Below are 19,785 nucleotides of genomic sequence, written 5' to 3'. Positions count from 1 at the left end.
TCCTTGCATCATGGGCAAATTGAATGCCAACCTTACACTTTCCGGACTAAAATCCAAGTATTTCCCCCGAACCATTGTAAGATAATTCTTTGGATCCGGGTTCACACTTTGATCATGGTTCTTGGTGATCCATGCATTGGCATAGAACTCTTGAACCATCAAGATTCCGACTTGTTGAATGGGGTTGGTAAGCACTTCCCAACCTCTTCTTCGGATCTCATGCCGGATCTCCGGATATTCACCCTTTTTGAGTGAAAAGGGGACCTCGGGGATCACCTTCTTCAAGGCCACAACTTCATAGAAGTGGTCTTGATGCACCCTTGAGATGAATCTATCCATCTCCCATAACTCGGAGGTGGAAGCTTTTGCCTTCCCTTTCCTCTTTCTAGAGGTTTCTCCGGCCTTGGATGCCATAAATGGTTATGGAAAAACAAAAAGCAATGCTTTTACCACACCAAACTTAAAAGATTTGCTCGTCCTCGAGCAAAAGAAGAAAGAAGAGAGTAGAAGAAGAAGAAATGAGGAAGAAGGGAGTGGCTTATGTATTCGGCCAAAGAGGGGGAGAAGTGGTGTTTTAGGTTGTGTGAAAATGAAGGGGTGAAGAAGGGTTTATATAGGAGAGGGGGGAGATGGGGTTCGGCCATTATGGGTGGGTTTGGGAGGGAAAGTGGTTTGAATTTGAAGGGTGAGGTTGGTGGGGTTTTATGAAGGATGGATGTGAGTGGTGAAGAGAAAGAAGGGATTTGATAGGTGAAGGATTTTTGGGGAAGAGGTATTGAGGTGATTGGTGAATGGGTGAAGAAGAGAGAGGGTGGTGGTGGGGTTTGTGGGGGTCCTGTGGGGTCCACAGATCCTGTGGTGTCAAGGAAAAGTCATCCCTGCACCAAATGGCATTCAAAATCACGTTTTGAGCCATTTCTGGCGTTAAACACCGGGCTGGTGCCCATTCCTGGCGTTTAACGCCAGGTTCTTGCCCTTTTCTGGCGTTTAACGCCAGTCTGGTGCCCCCTTTCTGGTGTTAAACGCCCAGAATGGTGCCAGACTGGGTGTTAAACGCCCAATTGCTAGCCTCACTAGCGTTTAAACGCCAGTGGGTTCTTCCTCCAGGGTGTGCTGTTTTTCTTCCTGTTTTTCATTCTGTTTTTGCTTTTTCAATTGATTTTTTGTCTTCTTATGATCATCAACCTATAAAAAACATAAAATAACAAAGAGAAATAGATAAAATATAATCATTGGGTTGCCTCCCAACAAGCGCTTCTTTAATGTCAGTAGCTTGACAGAGGGCTCTCATGGAGCCTCACAGATACTCAGAGCAATGTTGGAACCTCCCAACACCAAACTTAGAGTTTGAATGTGGGGGTTCAACACCAAACTTAGAGTTTGGTTGTGGCCTCCCAACATCAAACTTAGAGTTTGACTGTGGGGGCTCTGTTTGACTCTGAATTGAGAGAAGCTCTTCATGCTTCCTCTCCATGGTGACAGAGGGATATCCTTGAGCCTTAAACACAAAGGATTCTTCATTCACTTGAATGATCAGTTCACCTCCATCAACATCAATCACAGCCTTTGCTGTGGCTAGGAAGGGTCTGCCAAGGATGATGGATTCATCCATGCACTTCTCAGTCTCTAGGACTATGAAATCAGTAGGGATGTAATGGTCTTCAACTTTTACCAAAACATTCTCTACAAGTCCATGAGCTTGTTTTCTTGAGTTGTCTGCCATCTCCAGTGAGATTCTTGCAGCTTGCACCTCAAAGATCCCTAGCTTCTCCATTACAGAGAGAGGCATGAGGTTTACACTTGACCCTAAGTCACACAGAGCCTTCGTAAAGGTCTTGTTTCCTATGGTACAAGGTATTAAAAACTTCCCAGGATCTTGTCTCTTTTGAGGTAATTTCTGCCTAAACAAGTCATCCAGTTCTTTGGTGAGCAAAGGAGGTTCATTCTCTCAAGTCTCATTTCCAAATAACTTGTTATTTAGCTTCATGATTGCTCCAAGGTATTTAGCAACTTGCTCTTCAGTGACATACTCATCCTCTTCAGAGGAAGAATACTCATCAGAGCTCATGAAAGGCAGAAGTAAGTCCAATGGAATCTCTATGGTCTCATTTTGAGCCTCAGATTCCCATGGTTCCTCATTGGGGAACTCATTAGAGGTCAGTGCACGCCCACTGAGGTCTTCCTCAGTGGCGTTCACTTCCTCTCCTTCCTCTCCAAATTCGGCCATGTTGATGGCCTTGCACTCTCCTTTTGGATTTTCTTCTGTATTGCTTGGGAGAGTACTAGGAGGGAGTTCAGTAACTTTCTTGCTCAGCTGTCCCACTTGTGCCTCCAAATTCCTAATGGAGGACCGTGTTTCAGTCATAAAACTTTGAGTGGTTTTGATTAGATCAGAGACCATGGTTGCTAAGTCAGAGGTGTTCTGCTTAGAGCTCTCTGTCTGTTGCTGAGAAGATGATGGAAAAGGCTTGCCATTGCTAAACTTGTTTCTTTCACCATTATTGTTGTTGAAACCTTGTTGAGGTTTCTCTTGATTCTTCCATGAGAAATTTGGGTGATTTCTCCATGAAGAATTATAGGTGTTTCCATAGGGTTCTCCTAGGTAATTCACCTCTTCCATTGAAGGGTTCTCAGGATCATAAGCTTCTTCCTCAGATGAAGCATCCTTAGTACTGCTTGGTGCATTTTGCATTCCAGACAGACTTTGAGAAATCAAATTGACTTGTTGAGTCAATATCTTGTTCTGAGCCAGAATGGCATTCAGAGCATCAATCTCAAGAACTCCTTTCTTCTGATTAGTCCCATTGTTCACAGGATTCCTTTCAGAAGTGTACATGAATTGGTTATTTGCAACCATTTCAATCAGCTCTTGAGCTTCTGTAGGCGTCTTCTTCAAATGAAGAGATCCTCCAGCAGAGCTATCCAAAGACATCTTGGATAGTTCAGAGAGACCATCATAGAAAATACCTATGATGCTCCATTCAGAGAGCATGTCAGAAGGACATTTTCTGATTAATTGTTTGTATCTTTCCCAAGCTTCATAGAGGGATTCTCCATCCTTCTGTCTGAAGGTTTGGACTTCCACTCTAAGCTTACTCAATTTTTGAGGTGGAAAGAACTTTGCCAAGAAGGCATTGACTAGCTTTTCCCAAGAGTCCAGGCTTTCTTTAGGTTGAAAGTCCAACCATATTCTAGCTCTGTCTCTTACAGCAAAAGGGAATAGCATCAGTCTGTAGACCTCAGGGTCAACCCCATTAGTCTTGACTGTGTCACAGATTTGCAAGAACTCAGCTAAAAACTGATGAGGATCTTCCAATGGAAGTCCATGGAACTTGCAATTCTGTTGCATTAGAGAAACTAATTGAGGCTTAAGCTCAAAGTTGTTTGCTCCAATGGCAGGGATAGAGATGCTTCTCCCATAGAAGTCGGGAGTAGGTGCAGTAAAGTCACCCAGCACCTTCCTTGCATTGTTGGCATTGTTGTTGTTTTCGGCTGCCATAGGTTCTTCTTCTTTGAAGAATTCGGTCAGGTCCTCAACAGAGAGTTATGCCTTAGCTTCTCTTAGCTTTCGCTTCAAGGTCCTCTCAGGTTCAGGGTCAGCTTCAACAAGAATGCCTTTGTCTCTGCTCCTGCTCATATGAAAGAGAAGAGAACAAGAAAATGTAGAATCCTCTATGTCACAGTATAGAGATTCCTTGAGGTGTCAGAAGAACAGAAAAAAATAGAAGAAAGAGGTAGAAGAATTCGAACTTAATCAGAGAGAGTTCGAATTGTGCATTGAGAAGGAGTGGTACTCCATAAATAGAAGGATGTGGTAAGAGGGGAAGAGAATTTTCGAAAATTAAGTTAAAGAAATTGAAAACATTTTGAAAAACACTAATTAATTTTCGAAAATAAGAGTGGGAAAGAAATCAAGTGATTTTTGAAAAAGATTTTGAAATTAGAAGTCAAAAAGATTTGATTGAAAGCTATTTTGAAAAAGATGAGGTTAAGAAGATATGATTGATTTTTTAAAAAAAATATGTGATTGAGAAAAAATGATTTGAAAACAATTTTAAAAAGATTTGATTTTAAAAATTAATGACTTGCCTAACAAGAAAAGATATGATTCAAACATTAAACCTTTCTCAACAGAAAAGGCAATATACTTGAGATGTTCAATCAAATCATTAATTGTTAGTAAGTATCTTTGAAAAAGGAAAGAAATTGATTTTGAAAACATTTGATTGAAAAGATATGATTTGAAAAAGATTTGATTTTGAAAAACTTTGAAAACTTGAAAAAAAATTGATTTGAAAACAAAATCCTCCCCCTTGTGCCATCCTGGCGTTAAACGCCCAGAATGGTATCCATTCTGGCGTTTAACGCCCAAAATGCTACCTTTTTGGGCGTTAAACGCCCAACCAGGTACCCTGGCTGGCGTTTAAACGCCAGTCTGTCCTTCTTCACTGGGCGTTTTGAACGCCCAGCTTTTTCTGTGTAATTCCTCTGCTGCATGTTCTGAGTCTTCAGTTCCCTGTACTATTGACTTGAAAATAGAACCAAGATCAAATAAACAATACATGCAAGACACCAAACTTAAAATTAGACACTAGACTCAAACAAGAAACATAAAATCTTTTTGGTTTTTATGATTTTTAAAGTTTTTTTGTGCTTTTTTCGAAAATTATATGGAAATAGAAAATAAAAGTTTCAAAATTCTCAATTTGGATTCCAGGAATCAATGCAATGTTAGTCTAAGACTCCGGTCCAGGAATTAGACATGGCTTCACAGCCAACCAAGCTTTCAAAGAAAGCTTCGGTCCAAAACACTAGACATGGCCAATGGCCAGCCAAGTCTTAGCAGATCATTACTCCAATAGCAAGATTGATAGAAATCAACAAGCTCTTGTGATGATAGGTTGAAACCTCGGTCCAATAAGATTAGACATGGCTTTACAGCCAGCCAGACTTCAACAGATCATCATGAAACACTAGAATTCATTCTTAAGAACTCTGAAGAAAAAAAAATACCTAATCTAAGCAACAAGATGAACCGTCAGTTGTCCATACACAAAACAATCCCCGGCAACGGCGCCAAAAACTTGGTGCGCGAAATTGTGATCACTACACAACTTTGCACAACTAACCAGCAAGTGCACTGGGTCGTCCAAGTAATACCTTACGTGAGTAAGGGTCGATCCCACGGAGATTGTTGGTATGAAGCAAGCTATGGTCACCTTGTAAATCTTAGTCAGGCAGACTCAAATGGGTATGGTGATATACGAATAAAGCATAAAGATAAAGATAGAGGTACTTATGTAATTCATTGGTAGGAACTTCAGATAAGCGTATGAAGATGCCTTCCCTTCCGTCTCTCTGCTTTCCTACTGTCTTCATCCAATCCTTCTTACTCCTTTCCATGGCAAGCTTATGTAGGGTTTCACCGTTGTCAGTGGCTACCTCCCATCCTCTCAGTGAAAATGTTCCTATGCTCTGTCACAGCATATGGCTAATCAGCTGTCGGTTCTCGGTCAGGCCGGAATAGAATCCATTGATTCTTTTGCGTCTGTCACTAACGCCCCGCCTGCTAGGAGTTTGAAGCACGTCACAGTCATTCAATCATTGAATCCTACTCATAATACCACAGACAAGGTTAGACCTTCCGGATTCTCTTGAATGCCGCCATCAGTTCTTGCCTATACCACGAAGACTCTGATCTCACGGAATGGCTGGCTCGTTTGTCAGGCGAGCACTCGGTTGTCAGGCGATCAACCATGCATCGTGTATCAGGAATCCAAGAGATAAGCACTAGAGCCTTGTTTGCTTGTAGAACAAAAGTGGTTGTCAGTCACCTTATTCATAGGTGAGAATGATGATGACTATCACGGATCATCACATTCATCAAGTTGAAGAACAAGTGATATCTTGGACAAAGAACAAGCGGAATTGAATAGAAGAACAATAGTAATTGCATTAATACTCGAGGTACAGCAGAGCTCCACACCTTAATCTATGGTGTGTAGAAACTCCACCATTGAAAATACATAAGAACAAGGTCTAGGCATGGCCGAATGGCCAGCCTCCCCCAAAGAGGGTTTAATCATCAAAGCATGATCAAAAGATGTCTCATACAATAGCAAAAGGTCCTACTTATAGAAAACTAGTAGCCTAGGGTGTACAGAGATGAGTAAATGACATAAAAATCCACTTCCGGGCCCACTTGGTGTGCTTGGGCTGAGCAAATGAAGAATTTTCGTGTAGAGACTCCTCTTGGAGTTAAACGCCAGCTTTGGTGCCAGTTTGGGCGTTTAACTCCCATTTAGGTGCCAGTTCCGGCGTTTAACGCTGGAATTTCTGTAGGTGACTTTGAACGCCGGTTTGGGCCATCAAATCTTGGGCAAAGTATGGACTATCATATATTGCTGGAAAGCCCAGGATGTCTACTTTCCAACGCCGTTGAGAGCGCGCCAATTGGGCTACTGTAGCTCCAGAAAATCCACTTCGAGTGCAGGGAGGTCAGAATCCAACAGCATCTGCAGTCCTTTTGAGTCTCTGGATCAGATTTTTGCTCAGATCCCTTAATTTCAGCCAGAAAATACCTGAAATCACAGAAAAATACACAAACTCATAGTAAAGTCCAGAAAAGTGAATTTTAACTAAAAACTAATAAAAATATAATAAAAACTAACTAAAAGATACTAAAAACATACTAAAAACAATGCCAAAAAGGGTACAAATTATCCGCTCATCAATGAGAAATATGCATGTTGTGATATATGCTTGATGATTGGTTATGCTTGAATTGTGGGTTGAACCATGTTGGTGGTGAGTATGATATTAATTGTGTACAATGATGATTTATTGGAATTGGTGTTGTTGAGAATTGGCATGATGAAGAGTATATGATATGTCAATATGTTTGAGTTTGAGCCACTTGGGTGAAGTGGGTTAAAAAGATGAGATAGTGATTTTGTAAATTGTGGTAATGTGTCAATGTGTGAGTTGAGGAGGCTTGATGTTGAATTTGATATATTTTAATTGATTTCAAAGAAAAGGGATGAAATTGGCATGTTTGATTGATTTTAAAAAAAAGAGTTGAAAATGGCTTGTTTTGAAAATGGCACTTTGTGGTTTTGTATGAAAAACATGGTTTTTGGGCATAATTTGACGGGACATAACTTGGACTACGGATCTCTATTTTGTGCCAAATCTGTATAAAAATGAAATTGGATCCGGGATGTCCATGCCGTTCGAAGAACGGGTGAAAAATGATTTAAAATGAGGAAGTTATGTCCGTCGGAAGATTGCGGTTTAAATCTGTGAATTCTGCAGCTTTTAACTTAGAAAATTTTTAGCAGAATGACCCCTTGCACGTGGGCGCACCTGGCGCGTATGCGCCGATCTTCCAGAAAGCGCCATCCACGCGTGCGCGTGGTGTGCGCGGGCGCGCCGATTGTGCTGCACCCAATGCCCAGCCATTTTCCAGAGAGTTATGCCAGAACTGTGCCAGTGTTGTGCCTGGGGCACGAGGGCACCCACGCGTACGCGTGGTTGACGCGTGCGCGTCGATTTGCTAGTTTTCAATCCACGCGTTAGCGTGCATGATGCTTACGCGTCGATGAGTTTTTGAGGCCATCCACGCGTGCGCGTGGAGTGCGCGTACGCGTGGCCCTGTTTTCATCCCAAAGTTGATTTTTGAGTTTTAAAAGCCAAATCTCATACTTCTAAGCCTCCGATCTCACCATTTATGTCTTAAATCATTATGACATGCCTAGCTATTAAAAAGGGGCTAGTGAATGAGGTAACTTGCGAGTGAAGCAAGGGAAAAATGAATGATCAATGAGGATCAAAGATGATTATGTGAGATGCGGAGGATGCTGGTGGAAGTGCTTGTTATGCCATGGGCCGAAAGGCTGTAATTGTTAATGAAGCGACTGGTTATGGATTTAACCGTGAGCCGGAATGGCTGTGTATGATATGAATATTGGCTGGTTCTGGACTGAACCGTAAGCCGGATGGCTGATATGGATGTTGATCCATGGATGAGAATTCATGCATGTTTATGCTGAATTATTGATAATTGTGATTTGCACTTCCACTATCTGAGATACGAATTTCCCTGGGTAGTAGCAGTGGCTAGCCACCACGTGCTCCAGGTTGAGACTTGATACTCTGTTGACCCTATGTCGTAAGTGTGGCCGGGCACTGTGAAAGACCCGGATGAGCTCGCCCCCGTAAATATTCACCAGTGAGGGTGATGGATATAGGTCATGATTATGATCAAGTTTATAACGAGTATAACTCGAGTTGGGGTTGCGTGACAGAGGGACAGTCCAATGGTTAGCGACCAGGACTTGTCGGGTTGGCTCTATAACCGACAAGATGATATCATCAGTCACTAGGGACAGGCATTCATCATATGCATACTATGTGAATTGTTTGAGATTGCCTACTTGACTGCATACTATTTGCTAATTGTCTAACTGCCTTAATTGTTCCTATTTGTATATTTCTTGTTTGATATAACTGTGTTTGCTATATTATCTCCTGCTGGTGGTTGGGAAGTTTGAAGGAATTGGAAAGGAAAGTATTAGTTAGACTGAAGAATCTTTAGTCAGATGCCCTTATATGGTTTAGCTTGTTTATAAGCTTTGATATTATCTGGAGGAAGTACTAGGATTGCCTTTGGCTTTCCTCTATTATTATGTATTATATATGTGGAAGCTGTTACCATGCTGGGGACCTCTGGTTCTCACCCATGCGGATTTTGTGATTTTCAGATGCAGGACGTGAGGTTTCCCGTTGAGGCATGTTGGAGACTTCTAGATTTGCGAAGATCCTTTGTTCTCGGGACTATGTTTTGGTTTATATATTTTGCTTAGATACTTTTATCTCCATTAAATAATACAAACTGTGATGACTCCTCTTATGGGAGATTTTGGAGAATAGGTTTCGGTATTTATGTCCCTTTGGGTTGCCTTTGGGATTTTCCTTATTTTATCATATGTATATATTGCTATGCTTGGACCGGTTATCTTCGCAGCTGGATCTTGAGTCCTGATATTCCTGTTTTTGACACTCCTTTGTATATATATAATCTCGCGTTGGTTATCCTTGTTCGTTACGTTATCGATCGGAGTGTTGCGCTTTCGAGTTGCGATTTTTGTTTACCCCTTTTTCTACAAAGGCTCCTAGTTATAATCAATCATTCATACTACTATACGTACTAAATTTTTATTTTAGAGGTCGTAATACCTTGCCATCTCTGAATTATGACTTAAGCATAAGACTCTGTATGGTAGGGTGTTACATTATGGTATCAGAGCAGTTCGTTCCTGTAGAGCTTGAGGGATGGACTGACTATGCATTTGGGACTTTGAAGCACTAGACTTCCGATATTGAGACTGATCAACTTAATATCGATTGTTTGGTGTGTATAGGAACCAGATGGTGCCTCGTGGATGCGGTAGAGGTAGTGCGAGAGGTCGTACGAATGCTCGTGCACTGGAGAATAACCCTAATGACCCAGTGAACTTTATGGCTGCGTTGGAGAACATGGCTGCTGCTATACAAGCCACTGCTGAGGCTCTTGGTCAACAGATGAACAACCATGGTAATGATGGAGGTGGAGTTTAGGGCCCGATGACACTAGCAAACTTTTTGAAGGTTAATCCGCCTATGTTCAAGGGAACTACTAGCCCGACTGAGGCTGATACATGGTTTCAGGCTATAGAGCGAGCACTACAAGCACAAGTGGTACCTGAAGGGCAGCGTGTCGAGTTTGCTACCTATATGCTCACAGGTGAAGTGTCCCATTGGTGGCAAGGTATCCGACGTCTTCTGCAGCAGGGTGATGACTATATCACCTGGAATATTTTTCAAGAAGAGTTCTATAAGAAGTACTTTCCGACTTCTGCTAGGACGGCTAAGGAACTTGAATTGTTACAGCTGAAGCAGGGTACTATGTCCATATCAGAGTATACTGACAAGTTTGAGGAGCTGTTCAGGTTCTCTCGTATGTGCCAAGGGACTCCGGTGGAATATGAGGAATGGAAGTGTGTTAAGTATGAAGGAGGACTCCGGAGTGATATCTTCAGTTCGGTGGGACCAATGGAGATTAGGACTTTCTCCGAATTAGTGAACAAGTGTAGGGTTGCTGAAGAGTGTGTGAAAAGGGCAACCGATGAGAAAAGGGAGTCACAAAGGTTCATTCCCACAGAACCGAGGGAAGAGCTTTGCACCTAGAGGTCCGTCTTTCAAGAGGGGAAGCTCTTTCAGGAGGCCCAACAACAACAACTTCCAAGGGAAGAAGTTTAGGAAGCAACCTCAGAATGATCAAGCTTGTACTAGGTGTGGAAGACACCATCCGGGAGCACCATGTAAGGCCGGATGGGGTTTGTGCTACAATTATGGAAAGGTGGGGCATAAAGCCGCAAGTTGTCCGGAGAGGCAAAAACAAGGTGCTGGGAAAGCACAACAGACTGGTCGGGTGTTCACCACTTCAGCTATAGGTGCTGAGGGATCTAAGACACTCATTCGAGGTAACTGTGAAATAGCTGGTCAAACTTTAAATGCTTTATTTGATTCGGGAGCATCGCATTCATTCATTGCATTTGAGAAAGCCCATGAGTTAGGCTTGAAGATTGTAACCTTAGATTATGATCTAAAAGTGTATAATGCTACTCATGAGGCTATGGTAACTAGGCTAGGATGCCCAGAAGTTTTCTTTAGGTTCAAGCAGCATGATTTTATTCATAATTTAGTCTGCTTGCCGATGATCGGTCTTGATCTTATCTTGGGACTGGACTGGTTATCTAAGAACCATGTCCTGCTTGATTGTTCTACAAAGTCGGTGTACTTTATGCCGGAAGATACAAAAGGGCCGGTTGTGGTAAATAATTATTATTTGAATTCGATGATGGTGAACTGTTCTGGAATCGAATGTCAGGGTATCCTGTTGTTAACCGCGGGTGTTTCAGGTGATGATCAAAGGTTGGAGCAGATTCCGGTTGTGTGTGAGTTTCCGGAAGTGTTTCCCGATGATATTGATGAGTTTCCACCTAACCGAGAGGTTGAGTTTGCTATTGAGTTGGTGCCCGGGGCGGGACCAATCTCAAGCGCCCCTTATAGGATGTCACCGTTAGATATGAATGAGCTGAAGTCTCAGTTAGAGGATTTGTTGGGTAAAAATTTTATCCGACCAAGTGTCTCTCCATGGGGTGCTCCAGTGCTACTAGTAAAGAAGAAAGATGGGAGTATGTGGCTCTGTGTGGATTACAGGCAGTTGAACAAGGTTACAATAAAAAATAAGTACCCACTGCCGAGAATTGATGATCTCATGGATCAGTTGCAAGGAGCTGGAGTTTTCTCCAAGATCGATTTGCGATCCGGTTATCACCAGATAAGGGTGAGGGGTGAGGATATCCCTAAGACCGCTTTCAGGACTCGATATGGTCATTACGAGTACACTGTAATGTCCTTTGGGTTGACGAAAACTCCTGCGGTATTCATGGATTACATGAATAGAGGTTTTCGTCCGTTTCTGGATAAATTTGTTGTTGTCTTCATTGATGACATACTAATTTATTCCAAGACTGAAGAAGAGCATGCGGAACACTTGAGGACCGTGTTGCAGATTCTAAAGGAGAAGAAACTCTATGCAAAACTGTCTAAGTGTGAGTTTTGGAAGAGTGAGGTGAAGTTTTTGGGTCACGTGGTGAGTAAGAAGGGAATAGTCGTAGATCCAACTAAGGTGGAGGCTGTGATGGATTGGAAGCAACCAACCACCGTAACGGAGATAAGGAGTTTTCTGGGCTTAGCTGGCTATTACCGAAGGTTTATCAAGGGCTTTACACAGATAGCTTTGCCAATGACAAAGTTAACCCGCAAAGACACTCCGTTTGTTTGGACTCCCGAGTGCGAGGAGAGCTTTCAGACATTGAAGAAAAAGTTGACCACTGCACCTGTGTTAGTGTTACCTGAGCCGAATGAGCCATTTGAGGTGTACTGTGATCCCATTAAAGGGTTTAGGGTGCGTGCTGATGTAGCATCATAATGTGGTGGCGTATGCCTCACGACAGTTGAGACCTCATGAAGTTAGTTACCCTACGCACGATTTGGAACTCGCTGCGGTTGTGTTTGCCTTGAAGGTGTGGAGGCATTATCTCTATGGGGTTAAGTTCCAAGTTTTCTCTGATCATAAGAGCTTGAAGTATCTCTCTGATCAGAAAGAGCTTAATATGAGGCAGAGAAGGTGGATGGAATTGTTGAAGGACTACGACTTTGAGTTGCATTACCATCCGGGAAAGGCGAACGTAGTGGCGGATGCGTTATGTCGGAAGTCGTTATATGCGGCTTGGATGATGCTTCAAGAGGAAAAGTTGCTCAAGGGATTCGAGAGTCTAAAAATTGGTGCTCGAGAAGTATCCGGAACATTGTGTTTGAGCCGATTAGAAATCTCAAGTGACTTTAATTCCGAGCTCCTAAAGGCTCATCAAAATGATGAAGCATTATGGAAGGTGTTACCAGCTATTGAGCAAAGAAAACAGTGGAGAGTGTCGGAAGAAAAAGATGGGTTATGGAGATTCAAGGGTAGGATCATTGTGCCGGATGTTGGCACTTTGAGGCATGATATCTTAAAGGAGGCACACAAAAGCGGATTCTCCATTCACCCGGGAAGTACTAAGATGTACCATGATTTAAAGGCGATGTTTTGGTGGCCGGGTATGAAGAATGATGTGGCGGAATATGTTTCCAAGTGCTTAACTTGTCAAAAGGTAAAGATTGAACATCAAAGACCTTCTGGGATGTTGCAACCTTTAGAGATTCCACAATGGAAGTGGGAAAGTATTGCAATGGACTTTGTGTCAGGATTGCCAAGGACTAGGGCTGGTTTTGATGCTATTTGGGTGATTGTGGACCGACTGACGAAGTCAGCTCACTTTTTACCCATTCGTATGACTTACACCCTTGAGGAGCTAGCACGGTTATACATAAAGGAGATTGTGAGACTTCATGGTGTACCTGCTACTATAATCTCTGATAGAGATCCTCGTTTCACTTCAAGGTTTTGGGGTGCATTTTAGAAAGCTTTTGGAACCCGATTAAGCTTGAGCACGGCTTACCATCCTCAAACAGATGGTCAATCTGAGAGGACGATCCAAACACTAGAGGATATGTTGAGAGCTTGTGTTTTGGACCAACCGGCGAGTTGGGATCGGTATATGCCATTAGTGGAGTTTGCATACAATAATAGTTATCATGCGAGCATTGGAATGGCTCCGTATGAGGCCTTGTATGGGAGGAAATGTCAATCTCCGCTATATTGGTATGAAGCTGGAGAGAAAAGCTTGTTGGGACCGGAAATGATAGCTGAGACTACTGAACAAGTCAAGAAAATCCGAGATAGGATGCTTACGGCGCAGAGTCGTCAAAAAAGTTACGCCGATCAGAGGCGAAAGCCCTTAGAATTTGAGGAAGGAGACCATGTTTTTCTTAAGGTTACTCCGACCACGGGAGTAGGTAGGGCGATTAAAACAAAGAAGTTGAATCCTCGATACATTGGCCCATTTCAAATCCTGGAGAGGATTGGACCGGTGGTGTATCGGATGGCTCTACCACCTTATCTTTCCAACCTGCACGACGTGTTTCACGTGTCGCAGCTTCGGAAGTACACTCCTGATGCTAGCCATGTGTTAGAACCTGAGTCGGTTCAGTTAAGGGAAGATTTGACGCTTCCAGTGGCTCCAGTCAGAATTGATGATACTAGTATCAAACGGTTGCGTGGAAAAGAGGTTTCATTAGTTAATGTGGCATGGAGTCGAGGCGGTGTTGAGGAACACACTTGGGAACTTGAGTCGGAGATGCGCACGGAGTATCCGCATCTATTCTCAGGTAATTGCATTTGAATTTTGTGGGCAAAATTCCCAATTAGGTGGGTAGAATATAAAACCCGGTTAATTAACGGCTAATTAACCCATACATGAGAATTTATTCTAGAAAGCCCAAAATGTGATTTTTATGGCTAAATGTGATAGGGGAGATTGAGATGAGAATTTTGGTACCAATTTTATAGAATTCGGACCAAGATTGGACCGAATGGGCCAAACCGGGACAACCGGACCCAAAGTGGGCCCTTGGCCCAACATAACTAAACCAAAACCCTAGTTTTCATCATTCTCTCTCCTCACTAAACACACTCACATGCTGAAAATGGAGGCCATGGAGGGAAGAACACTCTCTCAAGTTCTTTCTCTCACTTGATCTTCAAACCACCATAACTTTTGATCTAGAGCTCCGATTGTCGCTCCGTTTACGGCCACGCGTTCATCGCGGAGAGCTCTAAAAAACACATACAATTAATCTTGAGATAAACCACGTTTTTCTCCTCAAAATTCCAGCCTTGTTTTCGAGTTTTATGAGCAAAAATGTTGAGATTTTGGGCTCTTTGATGTTATAGGACCCAACACTCTTGAAGGAAAAGGTTAATCTTGTCTCCTTGGACCTTGGGTGTGGTAAGATTCTCAACCCTAGTGTAATTTTGTTGTTTTATGATGTTTGGGTTTTGAGATGTTGTGTATGGGTATGATAGTTGTGGCTTAGGTTGTGTATGTGTGGATATTGGAGCTTGATTGGTGATTTTGAAAAGCTTGAAAAAGGGATTTGGTGGTGAAAAAAATCTGTTCTTGGAGGTTTTGAGGCCTTGAGAGCTTGTGGATAAGTGGTTTAAAAGTGCTCCAGTTGAACTTGGGAAATCGGCTAAGGTATGGTTTCGGTTTCCCGTATCTAATATGTAATATGGTAGGAAATACTTGGGCTAGAGGCCCTAAGATAGGCATTGAATTGTTGATGTTGTTGAGTGGTTGAAATATATGATGTGGTCATATATGTGATGATGATTATTGATGCCTTGGTAGTATGATGTATGAGAAATATGCATGTTGTGATATATGCTTGATGATTGGTTATGGTTGAATTGTGGGTTGAACCATGTTGGTGGTGAGTATGATATTAATTGTGTACAATGATGATTTATTGGAATTGGTGTTGTTGAGAATTGGCATGATGAAGAGTATATGATATGTCAATATGTTTGAGTTTGAGCCACTTGGGTGAAGTGGGTTAAAAAGATGAGATAGTGATTTTGTAAATTGTGGTATTATGTCAATGTGTGAGTTGAGGAGGCTTGATGTTGAATTTGATATATTTTAATTGATTTCAAAGAAAAGGGATGAAATTGGCATGTTTGATTGATTTTAAAAAAAAAAAGAGTTGAAAATGGCACTTTGTGGTTTTGTATGAAAAACATGGTTTTTGGGCATAATTTGACGGGACATAACTTGGACTACGGATCTCTATTTTGTGCCAAATCTGTATAGAAATAAAATTGGATCCGGGATGTCCATGCCGTTCGAAAAACGGGTGAAAAATGATTTAAAATGAGGAAGTTATGTCTGTCGGAAGATTGCGGTTTAAATCTGTGAATTCTGCAGCTTTTAACTTAGAAAATTTTTAGCAGAATGACCCCTTGCGCGTGGGCGCAACTGGCGCGTATGCGCCGATCTTCCAGAAAGCGCCATCCACGCGTGCGCGTGGTGTGCGCAGGCGCGCCGATTGTGCTGCACCCAATGCCCAGCCATTTTCCAGAGAGTTATGCCAAAACTGTGCCAGTGTTGTGCCTGGGGCACGAGGGCACCCACGCGTACGCGTGGTTGACGCGTGCGCGTCGATTTGCTAGTTTTCAATCCACGCGTTAGCGTGCATGATGCTTACGCGTCGATGAGTTTTTGAGGCCATCCACGCGTGCACGTGGAGTGCGCGTACGCGTGGCCCTGTTTTCATCCCAAAGTTGATTTTTGAGTTTTAAAAGCCAAATCTCATACTTCTAAGCCTCCGATCTCACCATTTATGTCTTAAATCATTATGACATGCCTAGCTATTAAAAAGGGGCTAGTGAATGAGGTAACTTGCGAGTGAAGCAAGGGAAAAATGAATGATCAATGAGGATCAAAGATGATTATGTGAGATGCGGAGGATGGTGGTGGAAGTGCTTGTTATGCCATGGGCCGAAAGGCTATAATTGTTAATGAAGCGGCTGGTTATGGATTTAACCGTGAGCCGGAATGGCTGTGTATGATATGAATATTGGCTGGTTCTGGACTGAACCGTAAGTCGGATGGCTGATATGGATGTTGATCCATGGATGAGAATTCATGCATGTTTATGCTGAATTATTGATAATTGTGATTTGCACTTCCACTATCTGAGATACGAATTTCCCTGGGTAGTAGCAGTGGCTAGCCACCACGTGCTCCAGGTTGAGACTTGATACTCTGTTGACCCTATGTCGTAAGTGTGGCCGGGCACTGTGAAAGACCCGGATGAGCTCGCCCCCGTAAATATTCACCAGTGAGGGTGATGGATATAGGTCATGATTATGATCAAATTTATAACGAGTATAACTCGAGTTGGGGTTGCGTGACAGAGGGACAGTCCAATGGTTAGCGACCAGGACTTGTCGGGTTGGCTCTATAACCGACAAGATGATATCATCAGCCACTAGGGACAGGCATTCATCATATGCATACTATGTGAATTGTTTGAGATTGCCTACTTGACTGCATACTATTTGCTAATTGTCTAACTGCCTTAATTGTTCCTATTTGTATATTTCTTGTTTGATATAACTGTGTTTGCTATATTATCTCCTGCTGGTGGTTGGGAGGTTTGAAGGAATTGGAAAGGGAAGTATTAGTTAGACTGAAGAATCTTTAGTCAGATGCCCTTATATGGTTTAGCTTGTTTATAAGCTTTGATATTATCTGGAGGAAGTACTAGGATTGCCTTTGGCTTTCCTCTATTATTATGTATTATATATGTGGAAGCTGTTACCATGCTGGGGACCTCTGGTTCTCACCCATGCGGATTTTGTGGTTTTCAGATGCAGGACGTGAGGTTTCCCGTTGAGGCATGTTGGAGACTTCTAGATTTGCGAAGATCCTTTATTCTCGGGACTATGTTTTGGTTTATATATTTTGCTTAGATACTTTTATCTCCATTAAATAATACAAACTGTGATGACTCCTCTTATGGGAGATTTTGGAGAATAGGTTTCGGTATTTGTGTCCCTTTGGGTTGCCTTTGGGATTTTCCTTATTTTATCATATGTATATATTGCTATGCTTGGACCGATTATCTTCGCAGCTGGATCTTGAGTCCTGATATTCCTGTTTTTGACACTCCTTTGTATATATATAATCTCGCGTTGGTTATCCTTGTTCGTTACGTTATCGATCGGAGTGTTGCGCTTTCGAGTTGCGATTTTTGTTTACCCCTTTTTCTACAAAGGCTCCTAGTTATAATCAATCATTCATACTACTATACGTACTAAATTTTTATTTTAGAGGTCGTAATACCTTGCCATCTCTGAATTATGACTTAAGCATAAGACTCTGTATGGTAGGGTGTTACATTATGGTATCAGAGCAGTTCGTTCCTGTAGAGCCTGAGGGATGGACTGACTATGCTTCTGTGCATTCTCTGTGTGTGTGTTATGTGCTATTAGTATATCTACTTGATATAATTGGCATAAACGTTCATGAGCATGCATTTGGGACTTTGAAGCACTAGACTTCTGATATTGAGACTGATCAACTTAATATCGATTGTTTGGTGTGTATAGGAACCAGATGGTGCCTCGTGGATGCGGTAGAGGTAGTGCGAGAGGTCGTACGAATGCTCGTGCACCGGAGAATAACCCTAATGACCCAGTGAACTTTATGGCTGCGTTGGAGAACATGGCTGCTGCTATACAAGCCACTGCTGAGGCTCTTGGTCAACAGATGAACAACCATGGTAATGATGGAGGTGGAGTTTAGGGCCCGATGACACTAGCAAACTTTTTGAAGGTTAATCCGCCTATGTTCAAGGGAACTACTAGCCCGACTGAGGCTGATACATGGTTTCAGGCTATAGAGCGAGCACTACAAGCACAAGTGGTACCTGAAGGGCAGCGTGTCGAGTTTGCTACCTATATGCTCACAGGTGAAGCGTCCCATTGGTGGCAAGGTATCCGACGTCTTCTGCAGCAGGGTGATGACTATATCACCTGGAATATTTTTCAAGAAGAGTTCTATAAGAAGTACTTTCCGACTTCTGCTAGGACGGCTAAGGAACTTGAATTGTTACAGCTGAAGCAGGGTACTATGTCCATATCAGAGTATACTGACAAGTTTGAGGAGCTGTTCAGGTTCTCTCGTATGTGCCAAGGGACTCCGGTGGAATATGAGGAATGGAAGTGTGTTAAGTATGAAGGAGGACTCCGGAGTGATATCTTCAGTTCGGTGGGACCAATGGAGATTAGGACTTTCTCCGAATTAGTGAACAAGTGTAGGGTTGCTGAAGAGTGTGTGAAAAGGACAACCGCTGAGAAAAGGGAGTCATAAAGGTTCATTCCCACAGAACCGAGGGAAGAGCTTTGCACCTAGAGGTCCGTCTTTCAAGAGGGGAAGCCCTTTCAGGAGGCCCAACAACAACAACTTCCAAAGGAAGAAGTTTAGGAAGCAACCTCAGAACGATCAAGCTTGTACTAGGTGTGGAAGTCACCATCCGGGAGCACCATGTAAGGCCGGATGGGGTTTGTGCTACAATTGTGGAAAGGCGGGGCATAAAGCCGCAAGTTGTCCGGAGAGGCAAAAACAAGGTGCTGGGAAAGCACAACAGACTGGTCGGGTGTTCACCACTTCAGCTATAGGTGCTGAGGGATCTAAGACACTCATTCGAGGTAACTGTGAAATAGCTGGTCAAACTTTAAATGCTTTATTTGATTCAGGAGCATCGCACTCATTCATTGCATTTGAGAAAGCCCATGAGTTAGGCTTGAAGATTGTAACCTTAGATTATGATCTAAAAGTGTATAATGCTACCCATGAGGCTATGGTAACTAGGCTAGGATGCCCAGAAGTTTCCTTTAGGTTCAAGCAGCGTGATTTTATTCATAATTTAGTCTGCTTGCCGATGATCGGTCTTGATCTTATCTTGGGACTGGACTGGTTATCTAAGAACCATGTCCTGCTTGATTGTTCTACAAAGTCGGTGTACTTTATGCCGGAAGATACAGAAGGGCCGGTCGTGGTAAATAATTATTATTTGAATTCGATGATGGTGAACTGTTCTGGAATCGAATGTCAGGGTATCCTGTTGTTAACCGCGGGTATTTCAGGTGATGATCAAAGGTTGGAGCAGATTCTGGTTGTGTGTGACTTTTCGGAAGTGTTTCCCGATGATATTGATGAGTTTTCACCTAACCGAGAGGTTGAGTTTGCTATTGAGTTGGTGCCCGGGGCGGGACCAATCTCAAGCACCCCTTATAGGATGTCACCGTTAGAGATGAACGAGCTGAAGTCTCAGTTAGAGGATTTGTTGGGTAAAAATTTTATCCGACCAAGTGTCTCTCCATGGGGTGCTCCAGTGCTACTAGTAAAGAAGAAAGATGGGAGTATGCGGCTCTGTGTGGATTACAGGCAGTTGAACAAGGTTACAATAAAAAATAAGTACCCACTGCCGAGAATTGATGATCTCATGGATCAGTTGCAAGGAGCTGGAGTTTTCTCCAAGATCGATTTGCGATCCGGTTATCACCAAATAAGGGTGAGGGGTGAGGATATCCCAAAGACCGCTTTCAGGACTCGATATGGTCATTATGAGTACACTGTAATGTTCTTTGGGTTGACGAACGCTCCTGCGGTATTCATGGATTACATGAATAGAGTTTTCCGTCCGTTTCTAGATAAATTTGTTGTTGTC

At 42.6% G+C, this 19,785-nt stretch overlaps 1 non-coding gene across 1 annotated transcript; it reads left to right on the top strand.

The window, feature by feature from the left end:
- Positions 1–2,990: 2,990 nt before the first annotated feature.
- On the top strand, positions 2,991–3,094 carry LOC130937552 (small nucleolar RNA R71). Its single transcript, XR_009068766.1, has one exon. It is a non-coding gene; the product is annotated as a small nucleolar RNA R71 (small nucleolar RNA).
- Positions 3,095–19,785: the final 16,691 nt, after the last annotated feature.

The sequence above is a fragment of the Arachis stenosperma genome, chromosome 6 (assembly GCF_014773155.1).
Source record: "Arachis stenosperma cultivar V10309 chromosome 6, arast.V10309.gnm1.PFL2, whole genome shotgun sequence".
Lineage (NCBI taxonomy): Eukaryota > Viridiplantae > Streptophyta > Magnoliopsida > Fabales > Fabaceae > Arachis > Arachis stenosperma.
The sequence above is the reverse complement of the archived record's forward strand: the minus strand, read 5'-3'. Positions and strand labels throughout refer to the sequence as shown.